General features: G+C 35.5%; 1 long non-coding RNA gene across 1 annotated transcript in view; it reads left to right on the forward strand.

Moving 5' to 3' along the window:
* LOC138710017 (uncharacterized) overlaps nt 1-23,569 on the forward strand; it is a 42,568-nt gene that overhangs the window by 12,507 nt on the left and 6,492 nt on the right. Inside the window, exon 2 of the long non-coding RNA XR_011335019.1 lies at nt 21,521-21,604. This is a non-coding gene — a long non-coding RNA (uncharacterized lncRNA). The remainder of the gene's footprint in view (nt 1-21,520; nt 21,605-23,569) is intronic.

Genomic DNA, 23,569 nt, shown 5'->3' on the forward strand with positions numbered 1-23,569 from the left:
GTCACGTCGGTTCGCCATTACGATGAGAAATGAGGGATGACGATAATACTTTAGTGTAGACAATGACTATTTAACGTGATGTAGAATTATTGAAATAAGAGGCATCTTGCATAGTAAGAGTTAATAAATCAACCCTAAATTAAATATCTAAATAACAGGATATAACAGGAAGTCCAACTGTTGCGAAACTAATCAAATTAAATCTAAGCTGAAGTAGCACAGCCATTGATAAATGTTTTGTACACAGAATTAGACTGAATTAGTATTCGACAGAACCTATAATCAATGGCTTGTCTGAACATGATAAACAAATCCTAAGTGTTTCCAATGTCACTGAACAATTTCAAAATATTAATTTAAAAACTAAGAAAGGATCGTAAATGTTGTATCTAATGATTATTTACATTTATGTCTACAAAATGAATCTTGGAAAAACGTATATGATACTGGTACTACTGATATTAAGAGTTAATGTATTGCATTTTTCACTTAATTTCATAATTACTTCAGTGGATTTTCTCCACTCAATGTTGTGAAAAAATTCAAAAGTAAAAACATGTAGATAACGCAGGGACTTCAAAATCTCATGTATTAAAAAGAAGAATCTATATGTAATGAGTTGCAATGTAATGATCCTCATGTTCTTAAATACTGCAAGGAGTACAGTGTAATTTATCAAAAATTATGAAAGAGGGAAATAGAATATATTTGAATAGAAAAGTACAAAATTCAGATAATGCAATTAAATCTATTCGGAATATTATTAAATTTAAACTTGTAGATATCCTAAGAAAGAAAATATTTTTTCACTAAAAACCAATGATTATAAAGTAGAGGATCCCAAATCTATTGCAAATTCTTTTAACGTATTATAGTATATAGTACAGAAATATTATTGACAACTTAAACATTCAAGATTTTGCAAAAGATACTGCAATTGGTTACTTAACAGATGCATTTAATAATTAGTATTAATATATGTAATTAGTCAATAACTGCAACAGTGCTTTTCCATTCAATCATAACATGAATAAAATTTGAATGCATACTAAATTAAACACTATTGCAAACACGTAGATAAAGTAGTTAAAATTAACTGAAGATGTGAGAATGAAATAATCTAAAGCCATACTTTTAACAAAAATTGTTTTGTGCGAGTGCATTTCTTACACATATGGGAAAGCTATTAATAAAATATTGTAATAATTACTCAACAAATTACATAGCCTAAGGACTCTAAACCTTTGTAAAAGTTTGTCTATTATTATATATATTTTTATTATTTCATTTTAATTGTTAGTTTTTAATATATATGCATTTACATTGTATATGTGTGTGTATAAATGCATTCATTAGATTAACGTTTATAATAATATAACTTGTAATTTTGTATTGTTTGCGATCATTAACACTTAATCTCAGGACTTTGTAAAACTCTATTTCAACGTTACTTAGCTATTTCAACGTTATTTACACAAAAAAAAATCGTTGTATAGACTAAGAATCGAACTCGCACTCTTCTACATAACACGCAGAGGTCTTACCGTCTGAGCTATTGAAACGACATGAAAGCTTTCCTTTCTGTGCGGAGTGTCGATCTAGTCATGAAGGTCCATTGTCGATTTAACTACACGATTTATGTATATATTTATCTTTCATTTACGTAATATTATCATATTTTTTGCATTTTTCGAAGCGAATTTCGGAACGATGCTAGTAACAAACCAAATAGTCTGAATTTAAGTAACTCAATATTCGTTATCTTGTGTATCGGTGCTCTGGTCTCCGATCATGCGCAGTGTCTCACATCTGAGACTTAGGAATATTCAATCGTCTCATCCTTTTTCAGGGAAACTGTACATGATCGTATGAGGTTCGACCGAACTCCACGCAATTTTATACAACTATTTACTGAAAGAAATCCATTTATAATTAAATACAGAAAAAGTAATTAAAATTATAAAAAAACGCAATAAACTCGCCACATAAAGTATAATAAAATAAACGAAATGAATAACAAATAGTTAAACCAGTAGAAAAAAATATAACAAGAGTTCTTCAATAATAATTGAATGCAATCACATTCAATTATTATTGACATGCCACGCAATAGATTGCCTAGATTACTTAAACACTACACCCCATCAGGCACAAAGATACCAAGGAAGACCATTGAAGACACTCCTCGACATCTGATTTGAGATCGGATCAGATCAACAGTGGTCCGAAGGGGCCCGAAGGCTTACACTGTAGCCTGAGGCTTATTGTGTTTACCACTCCTATTCTGTGAATTATTGGGTAGCCGAACGGACGCGCCACAAAAAAAATGTCCTTATATATTTTACAGAAAATAACATCGTATGATTTTTCATGTAATATCCATGGAAATTGCTTAACCCAAGATAACTATTTTGACTATAATTATATGTGTATTTACCGCCTTTGCTTATCATACAAAATGAATGAGTTAATTAGTCATATTTTCCTCATTAACGTTTTCGGTACGTAACTTGTACCATCTTCAGATGTTTGTATATTATTTTAATTGTAAACCAAGCCTGTGGGTGCATGTATTTGGCTTGGTTTACAATTAAAATAATATACAAACATCTGAAGATGGTACAAGTTACGTACCGAAAACGTTAATGAGGAAAATATGACTAATTAACTCATTCATTTTGTATGATAAGCAAAGGCGGTAAATACACATATAATTATAGTCAAATTGTGACAGCTTATCGGTATATCTTCAACATGAAATCCAAGATAACTAGTTGAAAACTACGACACTTTTTCCCTTTCACTTTTATCCTTCGTTGATCCTTGCAGCGATGATGAACATGAGCTGCCTGATCATTAGGGCTATGAAAAGGTTAAAGTTAAAGCTAATGATGATACCGAGTATAGCTGCGGCGGGTGACCCCATTCCACCAGCCGCAACTAGTCTATACTCGGTACCATCACTAGCTTTAACTGCTCCCTTTTCATAGCCCTACTGATCATACTGTGTGTGCGTGCGTGCGTGCGTGTGTGTGTGTGTGTGTGTGTGTGTGTGTGTGTGTGTGTGCAGACCTTTTGGTGTCACTTATGAGGTTCAAACCTGTCTTCAGACAGTTGACTAAACAACAATAATAATTTGTTATTACAGTCAAATAATTTGTTAATATTATTGAACTATAGTTGTTTAGTGAACTGTCCGAAGACAGGTCTGAATCTCACAAGTGATACCAAGAAGACACCACTTATGAGGCAACTAGGCCAGGAGATAATGGGGTAGGGTGGTCAGTTTCGTTCCCCTTCATTGCATACATCGTCGACTAGCTACATATTACACTAATCAGGCTTCAGATGTATACAAACAACTATTGTTCTTCCTCTGACACATATCGTCAAGTGATAACTAAGGTTCGTTTCGCCATACGAAACAACAGACGTAACTGGGAGATTCGTAGGTCATGTTACCGCGGAACATTGCCATATAATATTATAAGGATGTAGACATACCTGATATTTCACATTTTCAGTTTGTACTAGCTAATTTTTGAGGTTGATAGGAGTTTTTCTATATACAAGCATTTTCTAATGAAGGGGAGAAATGTTTAATTGGAAACACTACAACATGATCATCAAATGTATATTACATAAAAACCAAAATATAAAGGTCCACTGTAATTCCATAGAATTTTGTGTTTGTTTTAAATTCTGTTTTTAAGTTTTTGTTGTCATATAATTTTTGGAGCTCTTTTGTTACAATAATACTCTGTTGCATAGGCCTAGACTATATTATGTAGAATTATTTCGTATGTCAAACATTTACTGAAAGAATTGTTTGCAGTTGTACACAATTTTATTTATTGTACCTCCATATAAGATACACCAGAGAAACGGAAGTACCTAGCACTTCTTTCCGTAGTCTTGAGCGTAGGTATAGTCACTGCATACCTAAGTTTTGTTTAATGTGACCAAATATTGGGCTTTACTAATGAGGCAACTAAACCAGGAGATAATGAAGTATGGTGGCCAGTTCCTTTCCTTTCCATTGCATACATCGCTGACTAGTAATATTATTCCAGTAATCAGACTTCAGATGTGTACAAACAATTATTGTTCTTCATCTAACACATAGCCTATCGTCAAGTGAGATGTATTGCCTGATAGTAGGTAGGCCTACATATCAGCCAGAACCTCAATCAGAGGTACGCAATAGTTGATAAACTTTAATTGAACTGAAAAAATTATAATCATAGAAAAAGAAATGAGGGCACCATTGCATCGTGTGGGGATTCGCTTATCCAAATGCAATCGACCTGGTTGGCGAGTTGGTATAGCGCTGGCCTTCTATGCCCAAGGTTGCGGGTTCGATCCCGGGCTAGGTCGACGGTATTTAAATGTGCTTAAATGCGACAGGCTCATGTCAGTAGATTTACTGGCATGTAAAATAACTCCTGAGGGACAAAATTCCGATACATCCTGCGACGCTGATATAACCTCTGCAGTTGCGAGCGTCGTTAAATAAAACATAGCATTTAGCTTATCCAAATGCAAGAAGAAAGAAAGGAAGGAGCAATGTGAGTTTCGTCACTAACATGTTCACAGCGATGGCTGGCCCTCTCTATGGATTTTAAATAACCATTTTTGGCTTATGTATTAGTTTATCTTTCAAACAAGTTAATTATTTTTTAAATGAAGAATCTCTCTCTTCCAATTATTATTTTGAGGGGCGAGACCCCACTATTAATGTCAATGGGGGCAACGCCCCTGGTTTTATGAAAGTTGAGGGGACAGAAAGTGCCTTGTCCTCTCAAATCAGCGCCTATGGAAGATATTATTTTGGAACTTATAATGTTGGTCACCGAGCGGGCTAGCGGTGTGGTAGAGGGCTGGCCTTGCATTCGGGAGGTCCGGAGTTCGATCCCAGTGGCCGATAATCCTGAGGTTTTTCATGGTTTCCTCAGTTATTTCCAGACAAATGCCGGGATTGTACCTCTTGAAAGTCCGGCCATGGACGCCAATCCTTCCCTTAATCCTTTCATATGTATGAGTGAATGATGTGTTATGTCTTAAATGTTTGTGTTGTATCGGAGGTGGCCCTGGCATTGAACTGATCCCTCATCCAGGGAGGCCCTCCATGTCCTTGTGTGGTCAAAAAAGTATGTATGTGATCCAATAGAGTAATTCCTCTCCCGGTAGGTCGCGGCCCTGTAAGGCCCGTGTGGCGTGGGTCGTGTAAATGAACCTATAGTCCCGTCGCTCTAATTTCCGGCAGCCAATCGCGTTGCAGGTCGGCTACATTTAAACGTGTGCGTCTTGTGATTCGCTTATGAAGACGTTATTCATTTCTTAACCCCTTTACTCCCACTGTTCCCAAATGGGAACATGCATTATTTACGGCGTAAATGATTTGAGAGGACCAATAATCATCTTATTTTGTTTCTTATGTGTCAATAAGTAGGAATATATAAGAAACACCAACATTTTTAATAAAAAATAATTTGGGATAAATAATTTGGGCAATTCTGAAATATTTATATTCCAATCATTGAAAGTGTCTTGGGATCAAATGGGTTAAGGCTCGATAAATACTTAATATAATCGCCCGACATTTTGGCTCTTTCGTTGGCGTTCGCAGAAAGCACACGAAGACGTTATTTGCCACTCAATTATTTGCTGAATTACAGTGCATTTGATTTATTATCATAGGAGCTACGACATGATAATGTTTAACGGTGTGGCAAATAGATTCGTCGTATGGTAGCTCAGCAACGAAAGAACAAAAATGGCGAACGATACTACCTACCTAGACTTTATAGAGCCTTCACTTCCTAAGACGTAAGCAAAGAGGAGGAGTCACGCCGGGAATAACAGCGTCGCGACTATAAAAGGGAGAGGTTAAACTAAGGGAAAGAAAGAAAGAATAATGTTGGTCTACAATTAAAATAAAATTAACGATTAATTCGTTCCATTTAGGCTAGGTTTATTTTTCGTTCAGCATGTCGTTGGCTTACAATATGAAAGAAACATATTTTTAAAGGGGAAAAAGATGCTTTGAAAATCTATATCGTGAGTACTCTTACCATGTAAGTCATAAGTTATCATCTTGAGCTATAGGTTTTATGTACACCGCGGTTACATCAAAGTATGTTCAACAATGGAAGTCTTTTACAACGCGCCGACATTATAGCGGTGTCGAGTTTGAGTCGACTGCATGAGGATTAATTTGATATAATTATCGTCTGTTGCATTTATTGATATGAAATATCTGCTGTCGCGCCGGTCAAGAACAAAATTTATACTGACTTTAATATTTAGAACCTGATATAGATATTATGTTTACAAAAAGAAAGAATAGTTTATATTTTTTTCGCTATACAAAGAGGAGAATGGCTACTCGTATCAATGAATTTCATAAAGAATATCATTTTTATACAGCGTGTTCATTAAGTATGGAATATCACTCATAACTTCTTAAATTTTATTTGTGTTATACAAAAGCTGTTGAAGATAAACCATACAATATGATACTAGTGTTCGAGAAAAGTTATTCAGGCATATAGAATGTGACAGTAAACTTTATTTTTTTAAATGGTATTCTATTTTAAGATTTACATATTACGAATCTCCATTAAATTTTGTGTAAGAATATGTATAAATTTTACACATTTACTTGTTTCATAGTCATCAAACTTGAGACAAATTTAAGTATGCAAAATCATGTTGAGTAGACCATAAAAACAAAACACTATCATTAACCAAACTTTGCAACAGATACTGAAAATGAGAATCATTCACAGCCAAACAATGTCTATCACGAAAACAGTCCATTGTCTTCCTCACAGTTACATGACTGACCTGTTCCATCTCATATTATAATTATTCCTTTAGGTCTTCAGTATTTTTCGGTTTATCCCATAGGCCAGTGGTCGTCAGCACTCGCTGGAATGTGCAATGGGTACGCGGTGCCGTCCTGTGTGCAACGGGAGAGATAGAGAGCATACCCGCTAGCAGCTACGAGAGCACTATAGTGCACTGCGTTTTCCGCGGGTAAGAGAGGCTAGCCCCAGCGTGCTCTGTGCTGACGACCCCTGCCATAGGCGAAGAGAGAATAGTTTCCTTGGGGGGAGGGGAGAACCAAAACCATAGAATCCCGATATAACAAGGTTATGGGGGACATTATTTACCTTCTCCCCCCGTTATAGCTTGGCCGTGGTAGAATATATCGGAATATAATCATTTAATAAAGGTATTTATGCTCGATCATGCCGAAATGTAGTAATTATACACCTGGAAGTAGCCCTTTAATGCACCTTATTAAAGTACTTATTCATTATAGTTCAGTTGTTCAGCCAATGAGAAATCATCATTGTAGCATTATAAAACCGCAAGTATCGATTATTCTCGGATATGCAATCGAAAGACAACTAGCGAAACGTCACGGAGGCTGGAAATCCAATACTGTAGCAGAAGGTTATGTTCTGTTACTATAATAATTAGCGTTAATTGTAAATAATATTCAAATAAATTTAATTTGTCATCTCGTTTTTCAATTCTAAATCAATTTCCAGGTTATATCAAGATTAATGTTCATGTTATTCTCTAGTTTATATCAAGGTCAATGACATTCGTTCCTCGGAAAAAATCAATACTTTCGCGTCTGCGAACATCTCACAATTTAGAAGGTCAGTTACGCTCCTCACTTCGATAACCATAACATGAATACTTATGAATAATTTCAAGTTAGAAATATGGTCGAGCATAAAATGTCGTATGAAACTTGCCTATAATGATAATTAAGACGCTCGTATAAAAATTATGAAACTCGCTTGCGCTCGTTTCATAAACAAACATACTCGCGTCTTAATTACTACCATTATAGCCTCGTTGCATAATGTACTATTTCGAGGGGCATATCTCTTACAGTGTTACATCCATATCCGCGATGTTTTGGACCGAGTTGTATAGGGCTTGAACTGTAGATCTACTACAAATTTTAATAGAGTATCATTTAAAACAATCTCCCTATTTTTCTCTCTCATACACAAACACATATATAGCTACATCATTAACACTACGTAACGGTGCTAACAGAAACTTTTTATCTGAAGCTTATTGTAATCTCTAATTATTTTACTTAATCTCTCGTTTTTAAGTTTACACATTATACCAGGATTACTTTTCTTTTTTCTGCATTGTTCTGCAGTATGTCATTCATATTTCTCCAAGTGGCGGCCTGAACATCTGCAGACTTCTAACATTTGATTATAGGCTGTTACAAAAAAAATTGCAATGCTTCCATTTCTCAAATGAGTATAGAAATTCTTACACATTCAGAAATTTAAACTAAATACAGTAGGCCTATTACAGTCCAGACACATGATCTGAAAACAACAGAAACATAATTATAAAGAAAAGCAAGAAAAATCTTTTGCATTCAATATTTTATAGAAAACAAAAGAGTTCAGACAAGTTTTGGGCGGCAGTGCCCCCCTATGCCCCCCATAACTCCGCCTATGGTTTATCCTGATACACTCTGGACTTTAAATAACTTCAAAGAAAGAAATTATACTGTGGTGTGACCAGATTTCTCGAATGTCAAGTACATAAAACGTTTCACGTTAAAAGATGACAAAAAAGACTTTAGTGTTGTTGAACTGAAATATAAATAAAAAAAATGAGGTGCACTTATAACCAAGAGGTTTTAAAAATGGGGGGGGGGGGGAAACATCCAATAAGTCTGGGAGTGACTCGGCTATTGTGTACGCTCCCAGCATATAGTGGTTTGCACCGAGGGACTCGTTTTATGGGGAAAAAAAGTATAATCGCCGGTTAATAGTCGGGACAATACAGCAATACGACGACGTACAGTGTATTTAGATAGTCTAGCTGGCCAAAAGTCATTTCTCGAAAACTAATTGCTCAATTTTCATAAAATTTGGTATGCAGCTTCAATTAATGACAGTGAGTAAAGTTTTTAAACAAAATAACAATTAATTCTATAAAAAATAGCAATTATTGTAAAAGAATTTTTTTTTTCGATTTTAATGAAAAAGTAAATTAATATTCATAATGTGATATGCACCTAAAATTGAAAGAGTAAGAGGAAGGAATCTTCCTATGTAGGCTACCATACTCGTTCAGAAGTAACATGCGTCGCCATCACAATCTGAATCCTCGCTGTCAGTTTCTCGTTCGACAACACCGGGTAATGTAGGCTCGGAGAGTGTTGCTCCTCTTGAAATCGACCGCGATTTTCTCCCCTTAATTTCCATAAGTGTGATATAAGGGTCCGAAGAAATAAGTAGCCTATGGAAAATATCGGTATTTGTGTCTTTCTTGATGTTTTCTCGTGAAGACTTCTCTGAAACGTGTATTATTATTCTTTCTCGTCTTCTGGGCTTCCTCAGATAATATGTAGTTGACCAATAGGTATAATAGTGTGTCCTATGATCTTCTCTCCATAAGGCAAGAGTTTGTGAAGGGTTGCATGAATATGATAGCATTTGTACAGGGACATCATTTTATTTTTACTTCAATTTTTATTGTACTTGAGTTTTTTAATGTACAGGGACATCACTTTATGTTTACCAACATTTTTAACATTAACCTGGCTATACTCGGAAACACTGTTACCCCCTTCCATTACAGGAGTTTGATGTTACTAGTGCAATATGTAAACAAATCATTTTACTAGGTATAGGAGGAGAGAAAAGTAGTGTATCCATTTATATTGTAGGGAAATACGATATTACGATTTTCAGTTTGATCATCACTTTTACGGAATTTATCAAAATACAGTAGAGTAGTAACATTTTTTTTCAAAAACTCAACTTTTCAGGCGGCTATGTTCGTTATGTAATGTCTACTTTATTTAGAATATTAATTATTGATGTTATCATACAACATAGAGAGTGCATTTAAATTGAGGGGGTCATAAGTAAAGGGCTGTAAGTGCACTTAAGTTACTTTTGAGAAAATGGGGTTTAAATATTTAAGCTTTCGTATAATCGGTGAAATTTTTTATTTAAATTTTAATGTGTGATGCGATTAAAATATCCCTTTGCCAATAAAATTTTAGATACTTTTGCTTACACTGGATGCACTTAACTCATGTTATTACAAATGTCACTAGCATTCCTTTGCTTCTAGCCACCTCAATTCAAAAAAGGCTAATCTGAATTTTTAAACAAGTTGCTGAAAATGGTTGCCGTTCATTACAATGCAGGCTTCAATTCAGTACGCATATTATTAAAAACATTTTGTAGCATATTCTCTGAAATTGAATTTATCGTTTCTTGAATATAATTTTTTAGTACGATATTATTAATATAGGTTCTTTCTTCTATAGAAAACGCAACCATATTTATGAAACACACTATACACTGCAGTGTTTACTCCACTGCTTGAAGACTTCGACTGCAACAGCGGCCGTAAGTTTGTGTGTCTGACGGGAGCAAGGACATTAGTGAAGGGGTGAGAGTGAAGTACATTCAGAAATGCAGGTACAATAAAAATGCAAGTAAAAATAAAATGATGTCCCTGTACTTCACTCCCACCCCTTCTACTAAAGAAGTTTAACCGTCCTCCACACAGATCCAAGACCGCATAAACAGTCATAGTAGCCTTACGGTCATAGTAAACAGTACGTTCCAAAAATATATTCGCGTTTTCCTGTGACGAAAGAGCTTTCAATATTGCATCACTCTCCATTTGCCTACGTCGCATCCCGGTTTCCCCCACCTGCTTCTATTCGCCTCTCTGTAAATGCTAGTGGCTGGGCTGTCTTAGCTCTTTACTGAGAACATTAATTTCTGTTAGGAATTGGACGTCTACGTAATATTATATCCATACAATTGTTTAAAATAACTTACATAAAAGGGCCTCGTTAAGTAATTAACTGTCACGTGATTTCCTCCCTTTCTACGATGCTGCGATGTAACCACTTGGACGGACAGTAGATAGCATGTCTGAGTAATTTTATCTTTTCGGATCGAGCAGAAGTGAAGATTGAATTTACAGTACGTAAGGTACTCTTTTATAGAGTAGGTACAGAATTATTTCAACATGAGTTACTGATACGAAGTAGGAACCTGGTAATTGGAATTACGTACAATAGTCTATAGCGCGATAATATGCACATTAGAACTAAAGTCTGTATCGAAATGAAGGGCCACCATTTTCAAAATTGTGTTTAAATATCCATATTATGATTATTTTTCAATTTAACTTCATTCTCTATAGTGTACGCTAATGTGCTGTAGACAGTATAATATACACTGCATAATGAATACGTCCACATGAAAAGCTCAGTTCGCGAGTAAAAACTCATTGTTAATACTGCACTGTATTTTGATTAAACAAAACCTAATAAAAATTATCAAACTCAAAATCGCGATATTTCCTAGTTTACGTAAATGGATGAACTACTTTGTTTGTATATTACGCCAGTATCATCGAACTCCAGTCGTGGAAGGGGGTAGCAAACGGTGTTTCAGGTTCTTAATCGTTGATCCAAAGGTATAGCCAGGTTAATATTAGAAATGTTAGTAAAAATAAAATGATGTCCCTGTACAAGTGTAGACATATGTTTACATTTGATATAGGACCCTCACAAGAGAACGAAGGTTGCATTTCTCCGAAAAAGTAATTTACCACTTCGATATTATATTTTGTAGAGTGTTATAAACACGCCTATCCAAGAACTGAGCATTAAAGACAGGATTGTGAAATATGATTTTGGCCGGCTAGCTGCTTGGACTGTTCGACAGCGTGCAACGTTCATTGTTAATCTCCCTCCCAAACCACTAACAAAAGTGGTAGAGTAGAGTTGTCTGGAGAAAAAGTAGGCTAGTGTAATCTACCACTTACTATCATAATGTAAACCGGCCTAGGCTGCGTACCAGCTTCGCAATGACGTAGCGAGGCTTATGATATGGAATGAAATTTTCGAGAGGGGGGCACTATGATCCAGCACTGCTACCTTTCACGATCTATTGTGCTAACCCTCACGCTTTGGTGCACTCTCAAACCCACACCGGCTGACTACACTAAGGTTCGCTGCGTATCCAGGTTTCGAGCAGGTCATTCCAGATCTGACGGGGACTCGAACCCGGACCGCCTGCGTAACAGGCTGAAGATCTGACTACTCATCCACCGCAGTGGGAGAAGAGGCTTATGGGTTCTCACGCTGCGAATTCGTGTGCATCAGTAGCTGAACGCATGTTGTGACCAATGGATCTCGCCGTCTGTTTGCTACTTTTGGAAGAGGAAGCTAATGATGAAGAAGAAATTAGACAAAATTGGAGAATGCTATGTTTGCAGTGAAAGGCCTGCTCTTGGACAGAAAATAATGAATGTATGGTTACTGTTTTACTGCTAGATGCAAGGTTATTTACGACCAGTAGACCGTCTTTGCTACTCCACGTATTTAAATTCTGTTTTTTTTTTATTATCCTGAATACTTTATTATTTTCTTCATAATCTGTTCTTGTGAACCCTTATATTGACCTCCAATACTTTGCGTATATTATATTCCGTTCTCCGCAATCTATCGTTGAACAGTCAAGTAGAATAGCTGTTTGTAACGACCTCAACGAGTAGGCTGTACTTGTCACCCCGTCTTTTTCTCACCTGAAGACGGAGATAGAACCAAATCTTCGAAACGTTGTGAATTCATTTAAAATGGAACAATGGAAAAAAAGTCTAATCTACACCTCTTCTTTACAATGCATCATTGTTTCTTTATCTTTGAGATAAAAAACTATTTAAAGAAGCCTCGCACAAATCTGTCAGGACGAATCGGTCCGAGGCGACGCTGCAAGGTCTCTGGTAGGTTACACAGAGAGTGTACGTCGCAGCTGTAGAAATCACTCGCTGTAGGCTAGCGGTGACCAAAGCGGGTGTACTTTAGATCTTTTCCCTAGAAGGATAAAATTATTAAGTTTTATATCAATTTTAATCTTCTTAATCTTTAGATGAGGGTAACTATTTATTAGTTGTTCATTTAATAATAATATTGTAGAAAAACTGATTCAATATTATGTGCAAACGAACTGTTAAACGCCAGGAATTGACATGTCTTAAATCATAGCCAGGAAGAGAAAGATGATATAAATAAATGTGAGGAAATCAGCTACCTAACGGGGTTTGAAATATCCCGTGCACTAAAGGCTTTTAATAGAACAGAATTTCTCAAAAGAGTAATGATTACAATAGCTTAAATGACCTGACCATAGGAAGCTTCTAATTTTGAAAAACTACGAATTTCTCGACCAAGTATCGAGAGAAGAATTTAGAAAATTCCTGATTATATTCAAGAGGAAGATTAAAAAAAGGAGCAAGAAAAATCGTATATTATTCACTGGCTCTTGATGCAGCAGTGACATTACTGATACAGCAAAGCTTGACATTTTTATCCGCGGGATTGATCAAGATGTTAGTAAAGGAACCACCACTGATTGTAGTTTTCATGCCAAGTACCTTAGCTTCGTCTCCTTACTTAATAGGTTGTCTGTCGCATGTAATCACTGCAGCTCGAGTTTTGGTCACCGCTGCCATAGGCGGAGATGGAACGATTTCCTTGGAGGGGGCACAATAGGACGATAAAATAAGCTAATTCATAGTTATTACTAGGGACTGTACTTTTTTCCACAGAGCTACAAGATTAAGTATTACTGAAGTACACCCACAAAACGCAAAAAATGGTGAAAAATTAGAATTTTCAAAATATAACTATTTTGATAGAGAATTTTCTCCTCTTTAATTTGATATAAGAATTTTCGATTTATGCCTTATGGTTTTTCATATAAGTCCCATTTTCAAAAATTCTGCGTCATCAGCCACGGTCACTTACACGAAGATCACTCCAAAAGTAATGTACAACATTTTTTTTAAATTTATTTTTTATTCTAAACCTTTGCAATTTATGGAGGTCATAGATACATCCTTCCCCCTTGTATTCAAATTTAAGTCGTTCCCTCGTGCACGCTACTAAAGAGTGGCTCAGATGTGTTGGTCCAGACTTTTATCGTGCAGGTATACAGGACCTCATTCCAAGGTGGCGTAAGGCAGATGAGTGGTGCCGGGATTATGTGGAAAAGTGACGTATTCTTCCTGAAGGATGTATCTACATTCTATGAAAATAGCAAATCTATAGAATAAAAAATGTAATTTTTAAATAAATATTGTGGATTACTTTTGGAGTGATCCTCGTAGCTGTCAATCCCCTCGTCCAGCATTGCTTGTAAAATAAACATCTTTCTAGTCCCAAAATAGATGCATAGATATCAGGGCATGATCATTAGATTGAAAACACGTTTTTACATAATGAAGTAATTTATAATCTTTCACTGTTAGTCACAAAACTGTAAATGTGTGTGTCAGTGATGTTGTACGTCATTTTAATAAGAGTCCAAAAGTAGAAATTAAAATTCTGAGGAGGATGGACATAAACCCTGGGACAAGCACCATCGCAGGATTTGTTGTGTCAATGAAAAATAAGGACAAAAATGCCAAAAAAAAACATTTATCACCTGAAGGTAAAACAAGGAAGAAGTATTTGAGAGGCAGAAAGAAGCTGAAACTGGACCGACATGAAGCTGCTTAAGGAGTGACATATGATAATGGAGTCTTCTAGGCTCTGAAAGTTTGTGGCTCATTTCCTGTAAATAGTAATTTTAGAATATTTAATTCTTTTAAACATGATATCTCAGCCAAATATGGTGATACCAAGAAGATATTGGTGTCATTTTGAAGCTTGAACTGTCTCCTAGTGCCTGGCAATGAGTAAAATAACGTTAATATTAGTTAATAATTATCTATGAATTTTTTACATGATTTATGCAACATAAAATAATATATTAGTATAAGTTACATATATGGTAATATTTAATTAATGTAAATGAAAATAAAAAATAGCTCTATGTCAGGCACTAAAGAATAGTTTTAGCTATAAAACAGTGAAAAAATGTCTCTATCTTAAAAACTGCATGAGCTATCATGTTTCAAGTTGCATGTAAAAATTATTAATAAAATAATTTTATAAACAATTTAGATACAATTTCAAGGGATCTGTTCACTTCATTCTCTTTCTGGTACCATTCTCAATTGCATAACAATTTTACAGAGCAAAATTATGCGAAACAAAATTTTTTGTATGTAAAGGTGTACATATACCTTAAGTCGACGACGAGAGTGAATCTCGCAAGCGAAGTGTTTGACTGATTGCTTATCGCATTTCTGTTTGGTGAAGTTGGGCAGAACAAAACGTGGACCATTTTAATAGTTACACTAATATTTACACTATGTACACTAAAATACGCTATTTTTACTATTTATACTGTAATGAAGATTGTAGATCGACATTGATCAACATGATTTACAGTATTAAGCTCATGTGCAGTGTTGCGTATTTTAATGCGAGGTATTTTATTTCATAATACTATAGCCTACTTATTTTGTAAATAGTATATAATAATGTAAATATATTCAATTGATGTAAGCCTACATTCTTTATGATAATGTAAATATAAAAGTAGCTTATTCTAGTTTACAAAGTGTAAAGAAGCCGTCAGACATGACTACATTAAAAGCTGATTGTCAAAAAGAGTGCTTTCGTTTCTAGAATATGATCTGTCTTCAAATATTACTTTTACAGGATATGATTTTTATTTTTAATATAGCCTAACAATTTTTCTTCATTATGTTAATCATTCCTTTGGTCCAAATTGTCTTATTTAACTCTAAATTGTAACTGTTTAACTCTTAGAATTACTTGTAACAAAACACATCTACATTTTGTTCTTATTGTCATCATTATTATTATTATTATTATTATTATTATTATTACTTACTTACTTACTTACAAATGGCTTTTAAGGAACCCGAAGGTTCATTGCCGCCCTCACATAAGCCCGCCAGCGGTCCCTATCCTGTGCAAGATTAATCCAGTCTCTATCATCATACCCCACCTCCCTCAAATCCATTTTAATATTATCCTCCCATCTACGTCTCGGCCTCCCTAAAGGTCTTTTTCCATCCGGTCTCCCAACTAACACTCTATATGCATTTCTGGATTCGCCCATACGTGCTACATGCCCTGCCCATCTCAAACGTCTGGATTTAATGTTCCCAATTATGTCAGGTGAAGAACACAATGCGTGCAGTTCTGCGTTGTGTAACTTTCTCCATTCTCCTGTAACTTCATCCCGCTTAGCCCCAAATATTTTCCTTAGCACCTTATTCTCAAACACCCTGAACCTATGTTCCTCTCTCAGAGTGAGAGTCCAAGTTTCACAACCATACAGAACAACCGGTAATATAACTGTTTTATAAATTCTAACTTTCAGATTTTTGGACAGCAGACTGGATGATAAGAGCTTCTCAAACGAATAATAACACGCATTTCCCATATTTATTCTGCGTTTAATTTCCTCCCGAGTGTCATTTATATTTGTTACTGTTGCTCCAAGATATTTGAATTTTTCCACCTCTTCGAAGGATAAATCTCCAATTTTTATATTTCCATTTCGTACAATATTCTGGTCACGAGACATAATCATATACTTTGTCTTTTCGGGATTTACTTCCAAACCGATCTCTCTACTTGCTTCAAGTAAAATTTCCGTGTTTTCCCTAATCGTTTGTGTATTTTCTCCTAACATATTCACGTCATCCGCATAGACAAGAAGCTGATGTAACCCGTTCAATTCCAAACCCTGCCTGTTATCCTGAACTTTCCTAATGGCATATTCTAGAGCGAAGTTAAAAAGTAAAGGTGATAGTGCATCTCCCTGCTTTAGCCCGCAGTGAATTGGAAAAGCATCAGATAGAAACTGACCTATACGGACTCTGCTGTATGTTTCACTGAGAGGAGACGGCCTCCAGATATGGAGGGTAGCTGCGAATATATTGAATAAGCAGTCGTGGACAGCCGATAAGGGGTGGTCCTCCAGCTTGGGGGTTGGGCGAAGGGCTAACAACCCATCACCGTAAAAAACAGCTTGTTACGTATCCCTATAATAAGCCTCGAATTATTATTATTATTATTATTATTATTATTATTATTATTTCATTGTTTTCCATATTGTTGTTATTCATATTTGCTATGTATTTTTATATTAAATCCAGACTTTGAGATGGGCAGGGCATGTAGCACGTATGGGCGAATCGAGAAATGGATATAGAGTGTTAGTTGGGAGGCAGGAGGGAAAAAGACCTTTGGGGAGACCGAGACGTAGATGGGATGATAATATTAAAATGGATTTGAGGGAGATCGGATATGATGATAGAGACTGGATTAATCTTGCACAGGATAGGGGCTGATAGCGGGCTTATGTGAGGGCGGCAATAAACCTGCGGGTTCCTTAAAAGCCATTTGTAAATAAGTAAGTAAACCCAACCATGGAGTGGGCCATTTTAGTCCCACTCTATGCCGGTCCCAAGGCAGAAAATGGGGAGGGTGAATGGCTGGTCATTGAGTCTCGATGGAGGTCCCTATGCCGAGCAAGGGCCTCTACTAAATATCGAGAAATGTTCAAGTTGGCAGGTTTCACCTGCCTACACGACTAGCAAATCCTAGCCCCGTAAGGGGAGGGGTGAGAGCGAGTATCTGGCGCTTTAAAAAGAGACTTACTCGGCTAAGGAAAGGTAACCCTAACAGAAGGTTCCCTGGCCCTCCAGGATGGGGGTGACCGAGGGGCTAGCGACCCCTCGTCGTAAAAAGAACCATGCTACGAAACCTCAAGATTCTTGAGGAGGCCGGGTCTCAGCCATGAGATGTAACGCCATGGAAGAAGAAGAAGAAGAAGAAGAAGAAGAAGAAGAAGAAGGAGAAGGAGAAGAAAGTATATATTTTTATATTGGTTGATTGGAAGAAAAGATCTTATGGCCTTAACTCTACCAGTAAAAATAAATCAATTGAATAGATTAATAAATAATTTAAATTGTAGGAAAAGTCATGTAGTATCAGTCTTTATCAACAGTAAAAACCACCGGCGTGGCTCAGTCGGTTAAGGCGTTTGCCTGCCGGTCTGAAGTTGCGCTCGGGCGCGGGTTCGATCCCCGCTTTGGCTGATTACCTGGTTGGGTTTTTTCCGAGGTTTTCCCCAACCGTAAGGTGAATGCCAGGTAACTATGGCGAATCCTCGGCCTCATCTCGCTATCACCAATCTTATCGACGCTAAATAACCTCGTAGTTGATACAGCGTCGTTAAATAATCAACTAAAATAAAATCAACAATTATCTGACTAGAGAAAAATCAAAACTCGAGTGGGATTTAATTGACTATTACACGATTAGAAGAAATAAACTACTCTACTTACTTACTTACTGGCTTTTAAAGAACCCGCAGGTTCATTGCCGCCCTCACATAAGCCCGCCATTGGTCCCTATCCTAAGCAAGATTAATTCATTCTCTATCATCATATCCCACCTCCCTCAAATCCATTTTAATATTATCATCCCACCTACGTCTCGGCCTCCCTAAAGGTCTTTTTCCCTCCGGTCTCTAATACAATACAAAATATTGACTTACTAAAATTCTATTTCACCAATGTTAGCTTCAAAACGTTTGAGCGAAACCGCCATTTTCAGTTCACTATCTATGCGGTAAACAAATGACGAAAGCAAAGCATGTTTTATAATACCGTAAAGAATTTGTAGTTTGAAATGTTGGCAAACAAAGAAACATATGGTAGGAAGGTGATAAAACAGAAGAAAGTATATGAAGATTAGAAGAAATAAAGAACTCTAATAGGAATAGCACCAGGAATCAAATTATTTGTCTCGTAGGAGTTTTCGTAACGATGGTACGTTTATCTGATCAGAGGAGTCAATATTTGCCAATCCAAGTTTATCCAGACTTGCTTGTATTTCATTGGTCAAATCACGTGTATTTGAAACATATATGTTGTTTGTTTTTGGAGGCAATTTGAAACCGTTGATAAACTCTAGAAAAGCTTCCCAGCTTGCTTTATAAAGACGAAGTCCTTTGTATTTCTTAGGCGAGTAAAGCATATTGTCTGGCGTGTCGGATGGAAGATTTAAAATTTCTTTTACTGTAGTTCTGATCGGAATCCAGTCATGCGGACAGAGGCAATACGGTCAAGTGAGCGATGCTCCATTTAAAATAATGAAAAGAATAAAAATCCGAAAGCGGCGTACGGATCAATTCCGGTAAGTTGGTGCATACCTTTAAAAATACGTTTTAAATATAAAAACGACAATATTTAAATCCCCTTGCTACCGGTTGACTACATATAACATCGAAAGTTCTCAACCAGAGCCTCTCAACCCAAGTACTACAATTTTTTTCTTACCTACATCAGCGAATATACTCTATGCTGCCTACATCTTCTACTCACTGATGCTAGTTCCATTTTTTCAATCTCTATGGAATTGCGTTCATCGCTCTACATAGCAACCGATAACAACGCCGTCTTCAACAATGAAAATTACGTATTGGATCGCCATTATGATATATGATTTCGTTTAAATCAAGCAAAGATAGCGGTTTATGGAGAATATGTGTGTTCAGGAGCTCGGTTCGATTCCCATGGGACAACCAGGATGGACCTCTTCCCACTGAGGTAAGTTTTCTAAGTTAAATTAAGATTCCTGATTGAAAACTGCAACAGTAAGTAGGGAATGAAAACATTTACGTTTTGTAGTGTCAATCGCGATTCTAGGAATAAATGTGTATATTAAGGGCTGATAAGTAAGCCTCGACTGGACAGGTATATTTAAAAACACTACCGAACACGCGCGATGCAATTTAAAAATTACTGATGACAATGAGGTTTTTGGTTTTAATACATTAGTACATTGTTTTATGACTATCTTATCAATAAATGCAAACCAAATAAATCGTATAATGCAGCGTTTCTGAAAGTTTGGAATTCTGTGAATCGTAAATTGTATTTAAATAGTATTTTAAATTTGGAGAATAGTGGAAAATGTATGCAAAGCCACAAAAATACGAATCAATAAAGACATTAAACATCACCAATAATCCAAAAATATTTATATTCAATCTTATAACTTATTTTAATGTAAATAAAATAGGCCTAATTATAATTTAAAAGGTAATACAAGTGACATACGCATTTGATTAACAATGTTCATATATATATTTATTTTAACGTAATATGATATCGTTACTTAACTTAATTTCGATTAAATATGCATTTTTGAAATTTTGATTTTAATTGGTACACTTAAGTGTTTTTAAATGTATTTTTTTTATTGACATCAACAATCTATACTTCAATATTATGTAAAAATCTTCACTACAATTTTAATGCAATGTATTTTTCAAAAGAAATATCAGTGTCTGAAGATGCCATACTGAATGGCGAAAACGTTAACAATTTTAAAATATAATGTAAATTTATAATTGAAGAGTCCACTGCAAGAATGATGGATGTCATTTGGAGTACATTTTTCAGGAGAAGCAATTGAAAGTTTGAAATGCTTAGCGCTCAAAGCTTAACTGTGATTTTCCGATCATTACTGGACAACGACTATCAGTGTTAATGCCATATAACTCTCTATGTACATTCTATATGTCTTAAGCTATGCAATGACAGTCTTGGTTCATTTCCGACAAGAAAGTGACATCCATCATTCTTACAGTGAACTCTTCAATTGTATAATTTACATTAAAATAAGTCATATGATTGAATACCATTCGTTTTGAATTCATACTGCACTTATTGGAATTTTAAAAAATGAACTCAAAATCACCAATAATAATTATTATTATTACATAATAGTAATTATTATAAAATAGGCCTAAGATATTAACTATTACTATATTTATTTATTATTAATATCATTAATATTATTAAAGATTTAAAAATGAATATAATATTTATCAGTTTCATATCTGGATTCTATACGTATTTATTCTGAAAACAAATTACCGAAATAGGCTAAATGCATACGCAGAAATGACGCTACAGGTTTCCGCCCTAAAACCAAATGATTATACAACATTTTGTAGCCATGTATAAATGGAACATATTCATCACACCGAACAGAACAATTAAGTACTAGATTGTATATCATTATGCGTGCTAACTATTAGATACTATTAAAATATATTAACATTTGCATCGTAAGGATTATTTTGTTTTCTTTATTATTTTAAAGATTTTATAAAAGTTCATAGTAGGCTTACTGAGGCGTGTCTCAAAGCTCAAGTCTATACTACATGTTAGTGACTAGCAACTAGCTGACTTGTAAACTATACACAGGGTTTCCAGATTTTAAATCTACCAAGGAGGGACACCTTTTTCATCATATAGGCCAGTGGTGGGCAAAATGAACGCAACCCACAAGACAGGATTTAAATGGCAACTACATACTTTGGGAGGGGTTGCACTCTACAGTGCTGTGACGGATTTACAGACAGTTGCGCCTCTATCTACCATATGTAATTAGAAGAGTTCATTCACGTGATATTTAGTCATTTTTCAAAGCAATTTCCTCGAAATTGGGATTTATATCTGTGTATGCTATTTTCAGTTGCGCAAGGAGATGAGCATCGCTTAAGCGGGATCTGTGGCTGGACTTCATAAACTTCATTTTAGAAAACAGCTGTTCGCACTGGTAAGTTGATGAATACATACCGGCATTTTCCATAACTATGGTCCTGGAACACAACTATGGTTCACGATACAACCATTCAAAGATCATTGTAGAAGTAACATACAGTATATAGTTCATAGATAGTTGCAGTGACTTGAATTCAAACTACAGTGCAGCAAAAATATAGATAAACGAGGTACTACGCTATGGAGTACAAAATTTGAATAGTTGCATCGTGGACAATAGTTATGTTCCAGGACCATAGTTATTGGAAATGACGGTACTCATTATTTTTGAAGCAAACTGTCTAACTAGTAGATATGTAGTACTGGACATCTTTTAAAAAATTTTAACCCCCAGCAGACCTTCATATTCTGCTTTCAAGAGGCTATCATTCTGCAAAATCAGTACCTCTAACTGCAATTCTGGGATAAGATTTTCAATTTAAACATGAAAAGGAGTGGCAAAAATATTGAAATCTTTCCCCATCCCATGAAAATCACTGAATCTGTGTTCATTGAACTCGCATAACAGGTGATCTATTTTAAGAATTACATATTTAAGTTCGCGTCCTGAATATTTGTAACTGATCCTAAACATGAGAAATGAAAGAACCGCCTTTCTTGTAAATGTGATATCCTCTCGATTCATATGATTCTGCGAAAGACATTGTATCACTAATGAAGCTCCGAGTTCATATTCATATTCTTTATTTGCCTGTAAGTACAAGAATACAAGAGGCCTCGTCAATTTAATAATATGAAAAACAATATGTCAATATTTAAAATATTAAAAGAGTAAAAATAATAAAATTTATAACTAAAATACATCGTTTTCCAAAAATTCATTCATACTATAAAAGGGATTATTTTGTAGCCATCTCTTAAGCTGAAGTTTAAATTGTGTTTCATTAAGTGCCTTTATATTTGTTGGTATCTTACTATATACTTTTATTGCAGTAATTATATAGCTTGATTGTGTTTTTTGCAACCTGACATGTGGTACGTTTAATTGATTATTATTTCTGGTTTCATAGCGATGCAGATAAGCTATACTTGTATAATTAGTAATATTCTTGTTTACATACATTAAAAGTTCAAAAATATATAGATTGTAGATTGTCATAATCTTTTCATTTTTGAAAAGAGATCTACATGGTAGTCTGGGTGGTGACATTTTTAAAATACGAACTGCCTTTTTCTGCAGTAACAAAATGCAGCAATCCAGTATAATCCGCCACGTACACGCGCATATTTTCATGGGGTGGGAGAAGGGGAAGGTAGGGGGTAAGTTTGATGCTTCGCTGAGGTCTGACATCACTGCGGCAATGCCCGCCATTGATATAGGCTTATGTTTTGTCTTAAAGAAAGAGTGATATGAATAGGGTAAACTAGGGTCTGTTGGACAGTCGGGCATGTTGGACACTCTGTACTTTAACGTGTTACCTCGTCACTTGTGGGCACCACATTCTGCTAACAGTCAATGACGGAAGTAGCCACGAGTGGGCTGTTAAAGTACAGAGTGTCCAACAGACTCTAGTTTACCCTATGGGCAGAATAGACATTTTCATGTTTGTATATAAGTAAAACAAAATAAAATAAAAAATTATCCCGCCGCTGAAGAAAGTAATATGAATCTCAAAAATGCAATTGAAATAAAATACTTATTGTGGATAAATTACAGTTTTCCAAGTACAAAACATCTGGCCGTAAGTTACATCATGTTTGTCTGGCGTCTTTCTGAAGGGCTTGTGGCAATAATGTTATGCCAAATTAACTTAAGGACTGTCATCACATGTGACAAAATATTCCAATTTTAATGTTTATTAATTGATAACATTGACATAAAATTTATTGATACCTAAATTCATATTTAGTTTGTGTCTTAGCATATTGCTGTCCCGCACCGTGGCGTCGCGATCTAAGGCATCCCGCCTAGGACTCGCGTTACGGAATGCGCGCTGGTTCGAGTCCTCATGGGGGAAGA

Source organism: Periplaneta americana, chromosome 12, assembly GCF_040183065.1.
Source record: "Periplaneta americana isolate PAMFEO1 chromosome 12, P.americana_PAMFEO1_priV1, whole genome shotgun sequence".
NCBI classification, from domain to species: Eukaryota; Metazoa; Arthropoda; class Insecta; order Blattodea; family Blattidae; genus Periplaneta; species Periplaneta americana.